Source organism: Marmota marmota, unplaced genomic scaffold (assembly GCF_001458135.2).
Source record: "Marmota marmota marmota unplaced genomic scaffold, marMar, whole genome shotgun sequence".
In the NCBI taxonomy this organism is placed as follows: domain Eukaryota; kingdom Metazoa; phylum Chordata; class Mammalia; order Rodentia; family Sciuridae; genus Marmota; species Marmota marmota.
Window position 1 is genome coordinate 52307719 of NW_025999842.1, and position 21462 is coordinate 52329180.

The following is a 21462-nucleotide window of genomic DNA, read 5'->3' on the forward strand; positions in this document are numbered from 1 at the left end:
AAGGCAGGAATTAAAAATCTAGTTTTAAACAACATCTCAGTAGAGCTGAAGGGATCGACTATACTGTCTTTCAGAGGAGGCTATCTCTTTAGAATTAAACTCTGTTGTTTTAACTCCTGGCCTAACCCTTAGAATAACTTGAGATTTTTAAAATTTAGATATTCCAATCTAACCCCCCACCCCAACGCCAAGAAATCAAGCATGAGCTTAAGCACTGAGAGTTTTGAAAGCTCCCCAGGTTGACTCTACTGTGCAGCTGGGGTTGAGCTTTACTGATACAGCTGAAATGGAAGCATGACTTTAAACTGGCAGAGAAGCAACCCTTTTCCTTCTCCAACTAGGTAAAAAGAACATGTCTGTTGAACGTCCTGACCATTTCTATGTGGAGGCCTTGTATGCTTTCAAAGCAAGCCAGAAAGTTGTGTCTACCAGAGAATTCCTGTGGGATATTATTAAAGGGTTTATGGTTAACTGATGGGCTGAATTAATGGTGAGTATTAAGGCAGATTCGACCTCAGAAAGTGGGCAGATTAACAAAGTGACCAATGTGGAGTTACGGATTTCAAGTTTCACTTCAAGTTTCCTATCTTTGACAAGGACTGGAGGTCATAAAAAAGATGCTTTCTTTCCTTTACCAGTGAGGATTGAATGGACCTGCCCTTGTGAAAACGTGGGTCTGTCCAGAGAGACATAGGAGGAGAGGTGTAATTAACTTGAATAAGCAAAGGGATAAACAGCAGCCTGAAAAACAGCTTCTAGAAACACACGCAGGACCAGGTTCTGTCCTTAAACTACCCCTGCCTTGAAGAATCTCCTGCATAAGAACACCCTGGAAATTATATCCATGACAAAGTTTCCTCTCCTTGTATTAGGTGTGCGTGTATATGTGTGTGTGTGTGAATGGAAGGAAGGAGGAGGACATTCATCTCATCACCACTAAGATCCTGTCCTGGAGTAAGAATAAGTGAATGTGTTCAAGGGGATGAGCTATTTTACACTTCATGTACAAATGAGGAGATCAATGTGTCATTCAAAGTCACATTTTTAAAGGCAAAAAGATTAGGATATTGCTCCTTATTGGGGTTGAGTTACACAAATTTAATCTGAAGTTTCTATTTAAACAAAGATATATTTGACCCCATTCCACCTGGAGTAAGGAAATATCTAGTGTTTTTCTGCAGCTAAGCATATAAATAAATAGATTCATGATCAGAAAGCCATGAAGCCGTTCAGAGCAAACTGAAATGTCTCTAGTTTATAGAAGTTGTAAGTACAAATGAATCTACAACATGTCCAAAAAGCCAAGTGGAGAAGGCTTTTTAACTCAAGAAGTTGCCTTTATATTACAAGGGTAGATAATCTCATTTAATCAATTATATTCAACTAGTACTTATTGAAGGATGAGGATGAGTTTGGTAATGTTGAGAATGAAATTAGAATGTGTCACTTTCTCATAACAACTAACTATAACATATTAAACAACTAGAGAGAATTGTGCTAAAAAAATAAAAGCTTTGTTTTATTGGACATCATATTTTATTTTATTTTTTTTTAATTTTTTATTGTTGGCTGTTCAAAACATTACATAGTTCTTGATATATCATATTTCACACTTTGATTCAAGTGGGTTATGAGCTCCCATTTTTACCCCATATACAGATTGCAGAATCACATCAGTTACACATCCATTGATTTACATATTGCCATACTAGTGTCTGTTGTGTTCTGCTGCCTTTAGAGAAGAGGGGAGGGGAGGGGAGGGGGGATAGTAGAGGATAGTGGACATCATATTTTAAAGGTCTCATTTAAATCTATGCTACTACCAAAAAAAAAAAAGTGGAATAGAAATAGGGAATGCCAGCAGAACAAGTATGCAAAACAGTTGACCAGAGAAACAGGGCTCAGATTGAGTCTTTCCTCATTCAACCAGTCTTCCTAAAACAGCAAAGTCATCAGCATTAACTGTAGGCTTTCTCAGAATCAAAGATAATTCAGAATTAGGTCCAGCCTGATGTGTCATGTCCCCCCCTCCTATGGTCAGTTAAGCCCTCTTGCTGTTTTGCAACCCCTCTGCTTTGGCCTTGCACCACCTGATCCCTCAAGTTCTTCTGGCCTCCTCAGTCCACATGCCAACCTTGACCCTTCCCACCTGCCACCCTCCACACACTCTACTACTCTTTCTCAGTTCTAGCTTGTCCATCCAAATCCAGCCACAGACAGGAAATGACCCCTGCAAAGCCAGAAAGGAAGTGCAGTTTGCACCAATAGAAACATATCTGAATGTCATTATCTTGGAAATGTTAAAAAAAAAATCCTGTAAAAAATATATTTTTAAAGGTTCACTACTGAAAGAAATATCTTAGTTTGTTGTTGTTATTGTTGTTATTTATTTATTTATTGGCAAAATGAATCTCTAACTCTTGTTTAATAAGCCAGTAAAGGTGCTGATTATGAACCAGTTCAGGGTTGACAGTGAAAAAGAAAAGCCATCGAGTAAAAATGGAAATTTAGTCTTTGCTGAGGAGACTAAAAAATTATTTCCTAGTGTTAGAAAAAAATAGCCGTGGGGAAGTTCTTAAAGGTAACCAACATACCTATAATCTCCACTATACACAAACCATGTTACCTTTTGTCCTGATTAACTAATTGGCCAGAGAAAGACAATCTTGTCAGCTCAGGGACACTAGCTCAAATTCTTGGCCATGTCTATAATCTGTAAAGTCTTTTTGCTGTGAGATAATGTGAGTTGCAAAGAAATAGTCTAAATGTATTTGTCAGGGTAATAACTGGGAATAAATTAAAATTTAAAAACAGTGAAAAGGGAATTAAGGCTAGAGATTTATTTTCTTTAAGAAGCTATAGTAGATAAACCATTTTTAATTAATTTTATAACACTCTCAATGCCTCAGTTTTCTTCAATTAAAGAGATAGAAACATACATAGATTCTGTTAAATTTTTCTCCAAGATAGATCAAATCTCATGTCAAGTTTCCCCATGGCTGAAACAAAACCTCCACTTGCTAGCAATATAGGACCCTTACCAAAAGGACATAGGGTTCTTAGTATCAAACAGGTCAACCTAGATAGATTTACTGAGAATAAATAGATACACTGAGAATAATTACACAGAATTTTCTAATTTCAAAATCATGACTCTACATTTTTGGCATAATTATTGACCATGTGTAAACAAACATGACTTTCAAACTGGTTTTTCTAGATTTCTAGATTTATTTATTTAAATAAAGCAAGCAAGGATACTTGCTTTTATTTAGGTCATAAATACTTTTGAGCAAACTTCCACTCAGAAACCCACTGATTTGTCAAACAACTCAATAACTGGTCATTTTGTATTACATATTTAGATTCCCTTTAACTTACATAATGTATAGATTCTCAAACTGTAAGAGAGTAATATCACACCATTGTTCTGTTACTACGAAAAGAAGGAAAGTAACAGAGACAGATGAGCAGATTTTTATTGACAGAGGACAATTTTTATTGACAGGTTCCTTCTCTGTTGATGAACCCATTTGAACAATGTGGCTTTGTTACTGAGAGGACTCATTCTATGTCCCATTGTAGAATGTCAAATAACAGAAGTGTGCCCATTTGATCCAAAGCTCAGTCTTTTGTCTTGGCTTGGTTGTTGTGCTCCAATACTGAGGAGAAAACTCCATCTTGTTACCCACACTCTTTCCCAGAATATGCTGCACTTGTTCAGAAAAGTGAAGAGCATATTACAGTAGATACAGAGTTTGGGGTTTTCCCTCTCTGAGAAATAGCAGTCCCTGCATAAAGCACAGGGATGCTGTAAAAAAAATAGTCACATTAAATTTAGATTATAGTCCATTGGAAAAATGCTGCTGTGACCAGCTCTCAAGTCTGATGGGAAACACTGAGGCCATCACCCACGCATCTGAGTAGCACATTAAGCCCAGTCAAGAGAACATCAGAGACCACCAGGCACTTCAAACCTATGACTCCATTTCTAACATCGTCTGTTTTTTGTTGTTTTGGGTGTTTGGTTTTGGTTTTTTACTGTCCACATGATATTTCAAGAAGCAAATAGCTATAGGAAGCAGTTCTTACAGTAAAAATTACATGTATGCATTTGTTCTTTTTCTGAAATTCCACTACTGGGAATTTACCCTAAGAAAATAATCTAAAATACAAAAAGAAGAGAGAGAGAGAAGCTATTTGTACAAAATGTTTCTGCAGCATTATTTATAAGGACTAAAAATTTAATAACCATTTACGTGCCTAAGAATAGAGACAAGATGAATTTAATTATCACAGAAGCATATGTTGAAACATCATGTAGCTATTAAACACTCGATTTGCAAAAAGTTTTAATGAAAAGAACTGTTTTTCTTACAATATTGAATGAAAAAAGAACACAAAATTGTATAAATGATAGTATATCAACTATGTAACATATGCTTAGAGATAAGACTAGGAGAATAACAGGGAATGTTAGCAACTAACATTCAGGGATAGGGGTTATACATGAATATTTTCTTCATAATACTGACTTTTTATTTTCTACTTCTTAGTGGGAAAAATCATTACATTTTACATAACTGATACACACATCTCAGTGGAAACAGTCAGAAAACTTGTTTTCTAAGCTGCTCTATATATTCTTACATTCTATGATGAATGTTATGACAGTAGGTAAATCTCTAATCCAGTGTCCGATAGAATATAGCAATTTGATCTTCTAAGAGTGCTAGAATTAACTGATATAATGTATTTGAAATCAGTTTTTAATGAGAAAAGTCTCATCTCATTACATAACAGTACTATTCAGAGAAGGAGAAAGAAGATTTTTGGTTTTTCCAGGTCAGCCTATTCAGTAAAGATGGAGGTTTCCCATCATTCCTTTTGTTACCAATTGGAGTTCTGACCACCATGAAGGAAACTGTGTTGACTGTCAGTAACACATTGTGCTTCCCAAATCCTAGGCACTAAATTAAAAAAAAAGAAAAAAGAAAAAAAAACTTAAATTGCAGATTATTTATGTTCCAGACAATGTGTTTCAGTTTATTATCTTGAATTGTTTTTCAAACTTACCTGCAGATTAACAACCATAATGTTTAAACTCCACAGTGATACTAGGATATTACAATTCTCATTATTTCTTTTCATTTACTGACTTAAATGGTGAAGAGAGAGAAGGAGGGAAAAAAAATAATAAAGGAGAGAGAAAAATATATGATCAATCTTACTGCAAGGGAGACTGGGAAATGTAGTGTTCCTATACAAGGAAGAAGGAACAAGTGATTGTATCATCTTTTCTCTGCCACAGACACTTAGGTGAAGAGAGAAGTCATGTCTCCTGAGACCTAGAGGAAGACTTTGGTGAATAAGTTGTCTGTAATTTAGTCTAGTTTGAGAGAATACATTGTATGTACTGAGAGATTTCTAAACAATTGAGTTATTACAAAAAAAAAAAAAGGTTTCATAAACTATAGAATACTGGTCTTCCTTTGGATGCCAAAACTTAAGACTATCTGTACCAGTGTTTAGGAATTTCTAACCCATGGGGCATGGCTAGGCATTGAACCTAATGCCATTACTAGACTTGGACCTTCTTTCTATTCACATTCAAGCTTTTCTCTACTAGAAGAAACATGCTGGACTTGGCAAAGACTTCGGCAAAGTTAATAGGACTTGTCAGTTTCTCATTTGTAAGCTGAGTCAAAAAGAGCAAAAAGCTGTAAATGTAAAATAAGGTCAGAAGCACAAAGATGAGAAATTAGATTCCCTAACCAGATTACAGATTCACAGGAGGGCAGGGTTAGGCGGTTAAGGGAAAATGATGGCAGTCCTGGTTCCAGGGCCCCACCATAGGGTGGGGAGCTACATATGGTGCCCCTGAACCCCTGCACAGAAGGGTCATTTGCCCGGGATAACAGGTCGGCCTGCCTTCCAGTAAAGGATGACATTCCTAAAACCCTTAGCTTGGAAACTTGCATTTGACTCAAACCCCAGACCTAATCACAACAGGCCTCATCATTTGTTCTTTGCACTTTCTCAGATAGTTGATATTCATTGTGATTTTTCACTTCTAACAGCCCCCTCAAAAAAAAAAAAAAAACCTGAAAGTTTTTATTTTCCTTTCTCTTAACAGAAGAAATACATATAGAATTTGAGTGCAGTGTCAGGCTGCCCTAATATCCAGATGGCAACACTCAGTGGCTCCCAGGATTGTCACCTCACTCCTCAAATGAATATTAAACATGGAGCATCTTTCTTCCCAGAGTAGGACTGACGATTCATGCATCATTATTTATTTGAAACATTACAGGATCAATTGAATCCTATAGCCAAACTTATGGAGCATATAATTTTCATTTCATATTGGTCTTTTATTATTAATGGATGTTTATGCTGGCTGACCTCAGAATCTCTTTTGCACAATTGCAGTATTCATGTGGATCTTGGTGTTTTAAATAATATTTTAAAATAATAAATATTGCACCATTTTGTATGTGTCTGAGGCTTACTGGTTGCAGCAGAGAAGCATCTCTAACCTGATAAGACAGTTTCAATGGGATCTCTTTTCTAACATTATCCACAGTGGTTGAGCTTAAAAATCACAGGATGTGCAGACATCTGTTGTCAGATTTGTGGGTATGTAATGAATTTAGGAATGTAAGTTTTGAATTGGGGGATTTGAGTTTTGAATTGGGGGAATTGAGTTTTGGGGAAATAAGAATGATTTAGAATATGGTTATACATCTCCTCCGTATTCATCATTTTAGGAGCTTTGATTTGTGTATGCCGACTTCAGGAGTTGGAAGATACAATTCCCAGTCAAGAACACAATTGTGACAATTTAATAAAGGAAAAATATGCCCAAAAAGTGCTTGAGAAAACCCTTTGATTTCCCTGTTTTACCTTCTTTAAGTCATGCCACTTCCCTCCTCTCTCCCAGCACAGAGAGTCCACTCCTTTCCCAGCCCTCTGCCTGCAGATTAGATGCCCCACTATGTGACTGTTCAGGAGTAACCCTGCCAGCAAAATTACTATTCAGGGTTAACATTGTCCTAAGGCTCCCTTCGTGCTGGGGTCCTGCTTGGTAGCTCTCTATTGACCTGGTTATGGCCCCACACTGAGTTCTAGATTGTACCCCTGATCAACAATGTCTAAATAACAGGAGAAATCAAGACTCTTTTGGAGGTGGACATGTCAAGCCAGCCTAGTCTGATGGAGCCAGACAAACTTAAGTAAGTCTGTTCATTTTGTCCTAATTCATTTTATTAATACATTTATTCATAAGTATAGCCATCAGAGTGAATTCCAGGACCCCCTACAAATAAAAAAGTCCACTGATGCTCAAGTCCCTCATATAAAATACCATAGTATTTGCAAATAACCTGTACACATGCTCCCATATACTCCAAATCATCTTTAGATTACTTATTAAACATAAATGCTATATAAATAGTTGTTATACTGTATTATTTAGAGAACAATGTCAAGAAAAAAAATCTGTGTATGTTCAATACCAGTACAATGATTTTTAAATGTTTTTGATCCACAGTTGGTTGAATTCACAGATGCAGAGTCAGCAGGTACAGAGGGCTGAGTGTAGATTCAGAGTCATGATATAGAAAAATTAGAGAGTGAAAAACGTTATGTTTTATATCTTTTCCATTCTATTGTGAGTATTTGCAATAACAACATGTTTTTAGCAGTTCAATTATTTTAGCTGGGAATTGAGAAAGAAATATTTATATAATTTAAATATATATGAGGTCATTTAACATATAAGAAAAATGGGACATTGTATTCCATGTATACACAATATGTCAAAATACATTCTATTGTCATATATAACTGAAAAAAACAAAGAAAAAAGGATATAATTCCTTTAATTAAAGAGAGTACTCTGACAATAAACTATAATGCAAAAGCAAATTCTCCATTTTAATTAATAGCAAACATCTAATTCTAGCATGATTTTTTTTTTCCTAAACATTACCTTTCACTATGGAGAGCAGAAGTAGCCCCATTCCACAGTTAGAAATATGGAGACATAAAGCATTCAAGGAACTCATCCAATATAACAAAAGAGCAAGACAAAAGCTAATGGCTCACAGCTGTAGGATATTTTTCAAAGAAGAAGCACAAATCATGTTATCTTTGATGTAACATGTGTAGAACTAACACAAATGTTTGCCTTTGAGAATTACAATAGTCAGAGGGAAAAGAAATCTTTTTCATCTTTTTTATTTTAAAATTCCAATGTGTATGTAGTCATTTCTCCAAGGCAAGCCAAGGTATTTTTTTATGAATAACAAATTTGACTAAGTAAATTATGCAATACATTAAATTAAAGTTTCTTCCTAATAAATCTTAAAAATTTCTTCCTCTTTTCATCATTTTTTACAAGAGAAAAACACATGCATAATGACAATGGCCAGGACTAGGGTTTTCTTCTTTCTTCTCATAACCTGTGGCTTGGAGCATTTTTGAACTGTGAGAAGACACAGTAGTTCTTACCCAGTGTGTTCTACTTACTGTGTGTGAGGCACAAAGTTCTCTGCTCCCAGGTGCTCATACCAGAGGTCGTAGACAAGTACGCTGTCAGGAGTGGATATGGATGGTCACAGTAGCACATGGGAAGCCATTAAACTTTGTCTTGGCAACAAGAATATGATTTGTGGAAGAGATAAGCACCAAAATCTTTCCTAAAATATGTGTAGAAATTAGCTTTGTGAAAAGAGTGTTCTGGAAAGATAAAGAGGGTGTGAGAAGACCTGGAGCTGAAAAAGTTTGCAGCATATTAGAAGAACTTGAAGAAATCTAAGGTTAAAGGAGTAGTAAAGAGTAGGGTTAACTTACTTATTAGAATCTTCCTTTGGGACTTTATGAATACATCATATTTATTGGCACTCAGTAGTGTGCCAAATTGAATAGACAAGACTAGATCTAACAGCATCTAACCAGATACTAACATATTGTACAAACCTGTGGACAAATACAAAAGACTTGGCTCTTCTTCTTAATGATAGGTTCTCTCTGAGCTGTTCTTACAATTGCAAACTGGGTTCCAACCCAAATACTCTTAGACTGGCAGTAAATTGGAACAACTCATTTATTTCATTCATGTCTCACCCCAACCTTATTCTTTTAGAGTTTAAAAGAATTTTCCCCAAGAAGCTGAACTTTATCTTCTGTATATATGATTTCTATCTCATCTGGTTAGTTTTTCAAAATATACTTATTGCAATTTTTTTAATTTTGGAAGGACTATATATTCATTTTAGGAAACTTGGATTATATAGGAAAGCTAATAAAAGAAAATGAAATCACTGACAATACTACCATTAGTGATAACCATTGTCAATTTTAACTTGTACAAAATATTCATGATGTTATATTTAAGCTTTTCTGTGGAAATATTCCATTATAAATATGTAAATAATTTGGGCAAATTATTACTGTTTGTGTGTAGATATCTACATATATATTTTGTTCATTTTTCAATTAATTTTAATTACATAGTTTTTAAGAAACTTTTAGTTTATAAGTTTTTATAGAACTCTATCTAATGTGTCACTTTTAGCCCTGTTATAAGCCTGTTGTATTTCAAAAAGCTTGGGGCTCATGCAGTCATCCCTCTATTCATTATTCTTAAAACACCACTGTGACATGATGTAGGTGGAAAGGATTATCATCCCTATATTGCAGATGGGGCTTCCAAAGCAGACAGCAGTTGCATAACTGAGGCAGGGCTAGAAATAGAACTGGGGTTATTTTGAAAGTAGGTAGAATAAAACTTATGGGCAAAATTAAGTATTGGTGATCTGTATCTCTGTTCAAAGCCTGACTCTTTGAAATGTTAATACATGAAACATATTAGTCCTCTGTAATTTTTCCATGAATTAAGAACCAAATCTGTCCCTGGGGAGTACATATGGATATCCATAGATGGTTAAGCCAATTGCCTGTGGGAAGTTGCTGCCAGAATTGTTCCTGAAAGCCTAAACACAAAATTAGAGCTACAAGGGATTCCAAAAGTTTACATCAAAGGTGGATGTTGAAGCTAAGACACATACATGTGTGTGTGTGTGCCTGCACATGTGTGTGCCAACAGACACACTCACATAATGTTAAGACCAAAACTAGCACCAGAGTCAATTTCACTGTATTTGTGTATCTTTTCTTGGGCACAATTTTGCTAGAAGCTGGTAAGATTTTTTTTTTTTTTTTTCCTGAGTCAAGACTGAAAACTCAAGCCTGCTGGGAGTCAGCAAACCACTACAGACGTCATCAGATCTCTCCTGCTTCAGGATATATACACTGATCACTGCAGGGGTCAGGAGAGAATTTTATTTTTGCTTGCACAGGCTACACAATTGTCAGCGGATATAACCCTTGCTTTCCTTTGAAGTGTGAGCTATCAAAAACTAAATAAACCAGATGGAGCTGTTTTCTGATTCAAGGTGACAGAGCAGACCAATGCCTGAGTGATATTTCTTTTTAAAGATGGAAATAGAATTATAAATTTCCTGCATCTAATTTGCACCTTCCTTTGTAAAGGTGAAGCCCAAAAAGAAATGTTTCTCAAGTGCCTGTTCCTCCAGAGAATAAATCAGAGCTTTGAAAATAAGAGAAAGGTAGGAAGATTGATCACACAATACATGAAGTTAAGAGAAAGAGGGGGAAATGATCAGCTGTGGAAGAAAAGTCCGCAGTATTCGGATAACCCCTATTCTCCTTGTGACCAGATAAATATACATTCTTGATTCCCGGATTCTTTCCATTCTTGGTGCAATACTCGAAAAAAATTTTTGACCAGGTTTTTGGCATTTTCATCTTTTCTGGGAATACTTCTAAATGACCTAGGGGAAATTTTCTAAACCAAAGAACAGTTCTGGCAGCAAAAACAAGCCTCAGTGTGTATTATGATTGAAACAAAGTAATTTAGCCTTTAACTCATGCAGTGATCTATGAGAACCTCTACGTGAAGCAGAATGAGATGAATTTAGTATCTCTATTTTTAAATTTAGTATCTCTATTTTAAATTTAGTATTTCTATTTTAACTCCATTATTTTAATTCCAAAAAAGAAAACATGATTTATATTTTTCTAATAAACAAGAAAAAATTAACTAGATTATTAACGTCTCAATCGTCATAAATTTGTTCTCTTCATCTTGCTGCTTTTTCTGATATGCAGAAAAATAAAAAAACAATCTATCTGGGCCTTTATTTTTCTCATATATACAATGAGGAAAATAGACTCTATTACAGAGGGTTCTGAGAGGATTAGATGATACAACATTGGTAAAATGTCTAACCCATCATCTATACATGGTAGGTTCTTTCTGATTATTCCCTTTGACCTTCTTGTTATTTTCTACAGTATTTGAAAAAAAAAATGTGTGGGCTTACACATTTTTTTCAAATACTGTAGAAACGAGTAGACTCATTACATAAAAATCTAACCAATAAGGACACAGAGGCAAAAACTGCCATTTATGAACACTAAATATGTACCTGGCACATAATAAGTGTTTGATAAATAGTAGGTGTCATTGTACCACACCCTTCACTTCATCCTCATGATAACTCTGGGGAGTGTTTACTTTCATCTCATTTTCCAGTTGATTAAATAAGGAATAAGAGGTGAGGTAACCTGCCCAATGTCACACAGCAGGACGATGCCAAAACCAGAATTGCAACAGACTCACTTCAGAGTTCCTGGCCTGGCCACTTCCTTGTGCTATACCTCTACCCAAGTTTAGGCAGAGCTTTGTGGGGGTTCAATCTCTGGAACAGAACAGAGAGCCAGAAGTAAACTAAAAGACTTCTAAAGGGGCTGGGGGACAAAGTAACTCCAGTCCTCATCTGAGTATTCTGAGAGAAACTCTTCTAGATATAGCTAGTATAATTTCTAAATTAGATCTAGTAGCTGAGAAACAGCTAACTCTAAGCCTACTTATTTACAAGAACAATGCACTTCAAAGATATAGTTAATCAACCGGCTGTCTACTTACACAGACTCTACAAGATTCAAAGCAATCCAGTTGAAGGTAGGAACTGGTTGCTACAACCCATTGCCTTGAAAGCAGTAAAAGTGACCTGAAAACCTGCCAAATGCTGGCATCAAACTGAAAACCACAGCAGCCTGGAGCCACATAGCATAGGAGCAAATAGTACGAAACATACAAAAGAGTCCCTGAGCATAGATTTTTATACTCATCATAAAGTTATTGAAACAGAAGTATTTTACACATTTCACATACAAAACTAATTTCACCCAAATATTCTTTTTTCAGGTGCAGTGTCTTAAATAGGAAACACTGGTGGGAAAAAAATCACTAGTAAAATCACCTTATGATAAAATTAAGTTCTTTATCAGTAACTTAAGTACATAAATGTTAACCTTTGGATTTGATGGGCTTTTTTCTATCTTATGTAACTTTTTGAATTGGGCAATCAAAGTTATACCAAAGGAAGGTGCTGCATACAATTAAGTACCCAAGTATCTCTGGTTGTATGGTAAATGTACTCTTGGTTGGCTTCAGAAGGAGTCAGCAACTTTACATTTCACCGTTAAAATTTTAACCTACCTATAGTCAAGAAGAACATTAACACATTTTCTGGAAACACACAAACACACATACTCCTAGGTATTCTTACCTCAAGCACTGTTGACCAAATGTGTTCTATTTCAACATTACAAACATTAGTTTCATGGCCCTAGGAAATCAGAGACTACGATGGCAGTGAATAAGATAGCTCAGGGAAAATTTCAACAGTATTAAATACTAATTTGGGCTTTAAAAAGTCATAGTTTTTTTCCTGACTTTTATGTCTAGCTTTTCATGCAACATGGAACAAATCATTTAAATCTCATTTCAGTATGACTGACAGGGCAGAATAATGAAACAGAATGTATTCAGTCCCAGGCTGCAGGTTACTGAATTCAACATAAATCAGGAGACACCTCCCCACCCGTGCTCAGAGACCTGTCTGGCCTTGGGCAGCCTATAAATGAGAGCCAGACAAAATTTAACTTGAAAGACAAACTGATTTTCCTTTTTGATCTGACTTTTCCTGAGGGCCCTGGGGGTTGAGTTACCCTTCCCCTGGGTGATCTTGGCTAAAAATATAAATATCATCCACTTGTTTTAACACCTGGACATTATGATTAACCTGACTAGAAATGAGATCAACTCTTCAACATTGCAAACTATCTTAAACCCAGTGCAGTCCAGAAAAAGAAGACTAACATTCAGCCTGTGTCAGAGCCATCATGACATTCGAAGTCTAAGGAGAATCTTGAAACACTCTGAACAATTAAAATAACATGCATCACAAGCAATTCAAATAAAAAAATATGAACTTGGCCATTTTGTGGTCAAATGCTAAGTGGTTGCAGCCATGGTGGGCATCTTCACATAGAATCTCAGTGTAGGAGATTCAGAATCGAATCTCTTCTCCCTCTGCACTCCTGGTTACAAATCACTTGAAATATATAAGTTAGTGGAACTTTGCTTGAGTGAGACTGTTTTGATCTTCAGCTACATTCTTTTCACCTTTATGAGGAACCTTATCAAACACGATGCTAGCAATGTTACCAACAAGATAGATCCATGCTGCATGAACTCCCGTGTATTCATTGGGAATCTCAACGCCTTGGTGATCAAGAAGTCTGATGTGGAAGCAATCTTCTCCAAGTATGGCAAAATTGTGGGTTGTTGCATCCATCAAGACTTTGCCTTTGACCAGTATGTTAATGAGAGAAATGACCGGGCTGCTGTAGCAGGAGAGGATGGCAGAATGATTGCTGGCCACGTTTTAGATATCAATCTGGCTGCAGAGCCCAAAGTGAACAGAGGAAAAGCAGGTGTGAACCAATCTGCAGTGGAGATGAACAGATCAATATCAGAACATTCTTCTCTGTGCCCTCTACTCAGCTCCTCTTCTGACCTGGACTATGACTTTCAACGTGATTATTACGACAGGATGTACAGTCACCTAGCACGAGTTCCTCCTCCTCCTCCTCCTATTGCTAAGGCTGTAGTGCCCTCTAAACGCCAGCATGTATCAGGAACACCTCCAGAAGGGGCAAAAGTGGCTTCAATTCTTAGAGTGGACAATGGAGATCCTCTTCCAAGTCTGGAAAGTTGAAAGGAGATAACCTTCAGGCCATTATGAAGGAGCTGACCCAACTATTTTCTGGAAAACCTGGAAAAAAATTGAAAAGGAACAGAGCAAACAAGCAGTAGAGATGAAGAATGATAAGTTAGAGGAGGAGCAGAGCAGCAGTTCCCTGAAGAAAGATGAAATTAATGTGAAGATGGAGTCTGCGTGGGGTGCAGATGCCTCTGCTGAGGAAGAGGACCTACTGGATGATGATGATAATGAAGACAGAGGGGATGACCATCTGGCCTTGATCAAGGATCATGAAAAAGAGGCAGAGGAAGGAGAGAATGACAGAGACAGCACCAATGGTGATGATGACTTTTTTTTTAAAGAGAGAGAGAATTTTTTTAATATTTATTTTTCAGTTTTCAGTGGACACAACATCTTTATTTTATTTTTATGTGATGCTGAGGATCGAACCCGGCGCCCCAGGCATGCCAGGTGAGCACATTACTGCTTGAGCCACATCCCCAGCCCTGGTGATGATGACTCTTAAGCCCATAGTGGGGTTTAGAAATCTTATCCCATTATTCTTTACCTAGGTGCTTGCCTAATATCAAAATTTCACCAGACCCTCTCCCCTAGTATCTTCAGCATATGCTCACTGTTCTATCTTCACCCTTCCCTTGTTCATTAATTCATGTTGCCTTGTGCCTAATACAGGGCAATTTTCGCTTCCTTTGATGCTCCTCGTGGTTTTGTTAAGCCTTACCCTGTAATTTTTGCTTTGATTTTTGTTACCTCTTTATGATTTAACAATAAAAATGATGTATGATTTTTATCCCCCCAAAATATGAACTCATAAATCACCATAAAGAAGTCTCACAAGGTTCCAATGTTTCTTAAGATATTTAGTTGAAGGTATATATCTCAAAAGCCAAATTCTTACTTAAAAATTTTTGGTGATACTGCATCATTAATCCTCTGAATATGGGCTTGACCTATGGGTTCACTTTTTTCTGACCCAGTATCCCTAACTCCTGGCAGTGTGTGCCTGGCTTTCTTTCTCCCCACCTCTCAAAGCCATCCACCCAGCTCAGTCTCCACTTTCATAAAAACACAATTTCTGCTTTTATACAATTCAAAGGAATCAATAGGTATACAAAGAAGTGGAATCTTTAAAATATAATCCTGAAAGTAAACACTAGAGAAATGCACAGCACTTTATTAAAACTGACCTGCTTCTGAGGTTAATAGATGATTTTGCTTTGGAATAAATGGTTCAACAAGTAAAGTGATTCAAGGAAAGGACATTTAACTAATTCTCTTCTGGTAAATTACAGGTGCTTTGTAAGAATTCCATTGTTTCAAATAAGTATGAAATTAATTCCCTGAAAAAAATATTTTTAATTTTACAAATAGTTACAATAAGTAATAAAGGAATTCAATGGTTGACAACTTAGTAGTTCAACTAAGAAGTGAAGAAGAGAAAGAAAAGTCGTAGCCACCAAGTTGATGATATATTAGAGTTGACCCTGTGATATTCAGGCACCACCGAATATGGTTTTGTTCCTTTTTCTTTTTTTATTAACCACAATTAATTGGAGTTTCTGTTCAACAAAGAGTAACAATATTATTTCAATGAGTTTTATAATCACCCTCTTCAATGCATCATTTCCTATTATTGTGCTTTGACCAGGCATTGGGGTCTCTCACCTGATTTCTTGAGCTCTTAAGAAGGTATTTTTGCATGTGGATAGCTGTTCAAATTGATGTTTCTACAGTGGAAGGAGGAATGATTTCTGGAGAGTCCTGTTCTACTCTCTTGCTTCACCGTCTAGCTGAGTTGATAGAATTAAAGTTCAAACAAAGAATTGAACATTTTTGATGACCTACATAATCTTATCACAGCTAAATATTTTAATATTTTACTTAGACGCATGCATGCATATACATATTTATGTTTTAAATACTTGTAGATGAATAAATTAAACCACCTAATATGTTGAAATAGATAGTAATATAACCTTTAAATATACTGAAGGAAGATTCTCCCGGGCCTTGATTCCTTATCATCATTCCATGTCCCTAAGGCAGGAGACTACTGATCACAAGCAAACCACTCTTCACATAGCAAACTGCTGAGTCCCAGGGTTACTGTTGCCTTGCTTAAGAACAGGGCCTCTAAAGGCTGAAAAAATACTTTTTGTCCATTTAACACTTCTGCAACCAACCCCATCTGCTCACTACGATCTCTAAGTAAGCACCCATACTAAGAGGAAGGGACTTACAAGAAAACTGTTCCTATCCAATGACTTTCAGGTCACCTCTTGTCTCTACAGTCCCTGACAATTCCAGGCATAACTAGTTAGTGAAGCTTTCTTTATATGCCCTATATCACCACATTTATCTCCACTTACCACATTTTATCAACAGTATGATTTTTAACCTGCCTCCCCTTTAGAAATAGTTTCTAAGAGTAAAGGTATAGCTCTTTCCCATTCTTTATCCTTCATGCTTCATGCCTAATTCTCTAAGAATTGATTTGGAGTTGCTGAGTCCGGACTGAACTAGCTTGATGTTTATTTGCTTTTATTTAAAAACTTTCCAAATAATTATATAAGGACTGACTTTTCCTCTATATTCCATACTCAGACTCCCTACCTGATATCTACTTGGTATCTAAAAGTCATCCCAAACTTACATTATCCAACCAACTCTTTTATTAAATATATCTGAATATATTTCTTACCATCCCCACAAATAACATTAGACCCTAGCAGCTCTCTGTTCTTCACCCACCAATCCATGGATACCATCTAGAAACCCCACCTCCAGAATATTTTCTGAAACTGTTTATTTTTCCATTGGTTTCACTGCTACTGCTCTAACTAAGCCATCATTCTTTCTTGAATTTTATTAGCCTCTTGGTTAATTTCTGTTTCAACTCTTGCTCATATACAATCCCTTCTCCACAGAGCTACCAGTGTGGTCTTGTGAAAACTATATTAAATCATGTCACTCTTCTTCTGAAACCTTCTAATGGCTTGTCATCACACTGGAAGGACATCCAAAAACATTTTCTAGTCTCCACAGCCCAACATTGTCTGGACTGAAATCTCATTTCATGCCACCCTCTCCTTTGCTTATGGAGTCCCTGTCACTCTGCCCATCTTCATCTTTCAGAATAGTAACCTAGTTCATTCATTAGGGTCTTTCCCACTCTTTCATCTTATTCCTGTGCCAGGGGAGTCTGAAGCCTTTTTTTCCCCCCAGATAGCTACTTATTAGTGCAGTTCCATGCTGGCCAAGTTTCCATCAGGTCACTGCTTTCTGAGACTCTTGCTTGTTCCTCGGATCATGGGTTTGTTTTTCGGATTCATGTGAGGCTATTCGAGGTACATGGTCATTCATGCAGTGAACAGGCACCTGCTATACCTGATGAATAACCTGCTCTGGTTGGCAGTTAAACTAGTAACATCACACTTGGCTCAGACTCTTCTCTTAGTGCAAAAGATCCAAGACATTGTCCACAAAGCAGGACACTGCCACTTTGACAAGCTCAGGGACTTCCTAGGACCCCCTAAACTGGAATCTTACCTTTGAGACCTGGCAGAGTCCTAGGAGCCCTAGGATCAATTCTATCTGAATCCTTGATGTAATAGAGACCGCCAGATCTCCTGATTGTCCCCCAGTCCACACCCACACTAACCTCACCAACACTCTTTCTCCACTCTTCATCAGAAGGGCTGAGAAATGACAGTTCAGAAAAAATCCAGCCATTATGATCTCTTCCATAACAGTAACACTGGCTTCCTCTGCCCCTTGGACAGAGCACCTTTCATTTTCAATCCTTCTCCTAACAAAAAAGAAAATCATTTCTTGCTTTTCTTTGACACTGTCAGCTTCTACAATTTCTCCCCGTGCCCAAATCAACTAACACTCTTAAAGGAAACTTCTGAGTTCTCTCATTATAGCAGTCATTCCATGGCCACCCCCTGGGGGGGGGGGAGGCTTTCTGGAGTTGCATTACTTTTTTCAGGCCACAAACACATCATTTAGAAAATTGCTACTTTAATGCCCTAAATAATGTTCTTAAGGCCTGAAAAGGTAAGGAGTTTCCAAAGTGCTTTGTTTACCAGCCAGGACCAGGCTTCTTGCAATGTCCTTAAGAGGCCAGCTTATAGATGACAATGCCTCACCAAGAAAGCCCTTGATAATTCACTAACTGCATCCTTAGAAGGAGAGCTAGAAAAAAAATAGCATTTCTAAAAAATGTTGTTATAGCATGTTACAACGGATTTACAGAGTTCTAGGGAGAAACTAAATCAATTTTCACAGTTGGTGGCTATTTAAATCACACTATAGAAATGAAAATAATAATTTCAGACTATAGTTTGTAAAATTGGATCTGGAGGGCCTTCCAGATGACCTGTAACACGTGATAAAAATTAGAACATGAAAGATGGGTGTCATGGCGCACACCTGTAATCCCAGTGGCTTGGGAGGCTGAGACAGGAGAATCGTGAGTTCAAAGCCAGCCTCAGCAATGGCAAGGGGCTAAGCAACTCAGTGAGACCCTGTCTCTAATAAAATACAAAATATGGCTGGGGATGTGGCTCAGTGGTTGAGTGCCCCTGAGTTCAATCCTAGTACCAATAAATAATAAATAAATAAAAAGTTAGAATATGAGGTAAAGAGACAGCAGTAGACCAATATGGAGGCCAAGGGGCCAGCAGCCTCTCTCCTCCATGTCTTGGGGTAAACTTCCAGATCATTGTTAGTGGAAATCTGTACTCTTCTTTTCTCTTTATTTTCTTTTAATCTTTATCTTGTCTTTCGTTTAGCTCCTTGACCACTTTGTAACAAACATACACTCTTTATTTTTTCTTACATTCATCTCTCCTATCTTTTCCCTTTCATATGTCACCTTCATCCCACACCTGCTGGTTCTACTAGTGGCATATAGGGCTGAAGGGGCCATTGATACCAACTCCATAGAGAAGAGACAGGTAACTTGGAAGAGACCATAATAGCTGGATTTTATTGAATACCTACTTAGTGCCTGGCCTTGTCCTGTGTGCTTCCCACTTGTGCTCTCATTTAATCCACTTAATTGCCCCCAAAACTCTTTTATTCAACCGCCTTTTTCTACTGGAGAGTAAAAGCAGTCTTGTTTTGGTACATTTTCTTTTGTTTCTGAATACTTTTCCCAAAAGCCCCCAAGAAATGCCAGGTTGAGGAAAATAGGTGGAAGTGGCATGTTTGACCAAGAGGTTAGAAATAAGAATGATGAACCAAAGGGGTAAAACCCCAAATAGATTTTCATACCAATCTCTTTTATTTGCACGTTGTGCTCTTGGGGGAAAACGTGACTTTACCAACCATGTTAATGGGGAAAAGTTCTAACCCTTCAATAATTTCAAGAAAACCAAAATATGGTTTAGGTCAAAAGGAGTCTGGATTTTGCAACACCAAGTAACCCTTCTGAGGTTTCCCAAAAATGCTGTGGCTATCCCACACAGAGCTCTCTGTGCTAATTCAGCATACACTGTAATCTAGACTACTTTAGGGGGTGCTGTAAGGAAGATATCAAAGAAACAAATACCTGAACTCATAAAATCTAATATCATAAAGATGAAATACAGAATGTACAGAATATAATCAAATGCTAAATAAAACAAAGCATAAATTGTGTTTAGTATGTACAGAGCAACAAATGAAATAATTAGGCTTAATTAGATTGAGTTAGGTGAAAATTTAGAGTATTTACTATTAACTCAAGTGATAAATGAGTGTATTAGTAAATTATTACTGGGGACAGGAAGAAAGAATTCAAAAAGTTGTTGAAGCTTTTGAATGTCAGATCGATTTGCCCCAGGATTTATTTTTTCCTTCCATTAGGCATATCACTTAAAGAGTCAAGCCCTTCGATCATTCTGCAACACCTTTAAAAGGAAGGAGTATCATAAAAGTGATGGCGACTTTATAGATTTATACTTGCCCAGTAAAAAAGTCTGTAAATATAAGTTCCTTAGTAATCAGATTTACCCTGTAAAACCAAAGAAAGTAACTGAGGCAGCAAACACATCTGTTCCACTGGACACATGACTGTCTTCAGCTTCGTCTATGCATCTTCTACCCCAGGACAGACATCAGCTGGGGGCCAGATCCAAATTCCCCACAAGTAATGTTGTCCATGCAAAAAGTGAACCAAGTCATTTCCTTAACACTTGGAAACATTTAAGGCTCTTTTTCTTTCCATTTCTGGTCAAGCTGTTTAGAAAACACAGATGCAGCTGGCACTGAGATATTATAAGCTGCCTTACTCAATGGCTCCAAAAGGAAAATATCTGTTCTATATCTTGGGAAAGTCTGTGGATGCCATTCACCAATTCCACGTCATCATTCTTTGGTTCTTCAGACCCAGGAATTAAGGTCAGAGGCAGCAAAGTTGCTGCTGCAATTTTATTTACATAACATAAAAACAACTCTGATGGTCTTCCATCACTAACCCCAGTAGTTACAGTGTGCAGCAATGGCAATCACAGTGATGGTATGGGTCAATCAAGTTTGTGTCTCCTAAGGAATAAAGTCATAGATAATGTAGGGTTTGATTTGAAGAAACCACTCCATTACTGAACGGAGACCAGATACATTCATTTAATTTTTTTAAATGTCCATGCATAACATATTATTTCTCTTTGGTCATGCTGAGACAGGAAGACTTCCTTCAGCACTTTCTTTGATGAGGGCTCTGGCAAGGTTCTGAAGTCCACCGTGATGGTAACATTCATGACCATAGTGACAATGAAGGTGTGATTTTGACTTGAGGAACACAAGGTAATCCTGCCATGAAGAATAGCTATGTTAGTCAGCTTTGCGATGCGGTGACCAGAATACCCAATGAGAACAACTCTAAGAAGTAAAGGTTTGTTTTGGCTCATTGTTCCAGAGGTTTAGTCTCTAGTCAGGCAAGTCCATTGTTCTGGGCCCAAGGTGAGGCAGAACATCATGGTGGAAGGGTGTGATGGAAAGCAATGCTCAGCTCATGGTGGCCAGGAAGCAAAAAAGAGGGAGAAAAGGGTGTAGGGCCAAAGGGAGGTGAACCTTTCCAGGTCACACCCCCAGTGACTCAAATCCTCCAGCTACATCCCACCTGCGTGCAGTTACTACACAGTCAGTCCATTCAAACCAGGGGGTATTGTTTATGTTACATCTCACACAATTCAGTGATCTCACCTCTGAGCATTCCTGTATTAACACAGGAGCTTTGAAGGGACACCTCATATCCAAGCCATAACAGCTTTAGAAAAAGATGCTGGGGTGTCACCATTATTCTTTCTTTTAT

The 21462-nt window shown here is 37.2% G+C and overlaps 1 protein-coding gene and 1 pseudogene across 1 annotated transcript in view; both read left to right on the forward strand.

Annotated features, from left to right (window-relative positions):
* Pde7b (phosphodiesterase 7B) overlaps window positions 1-21462 on the forward strand; it is a 304672-nt gene that overhangs the window by 138892 nt on the left and 144318 nt on the right. The window lies entirely within an intron of this gene.
* On the forward strand, window positions 9186-20011 carry LOC125615265 (annotated as a pseudogene).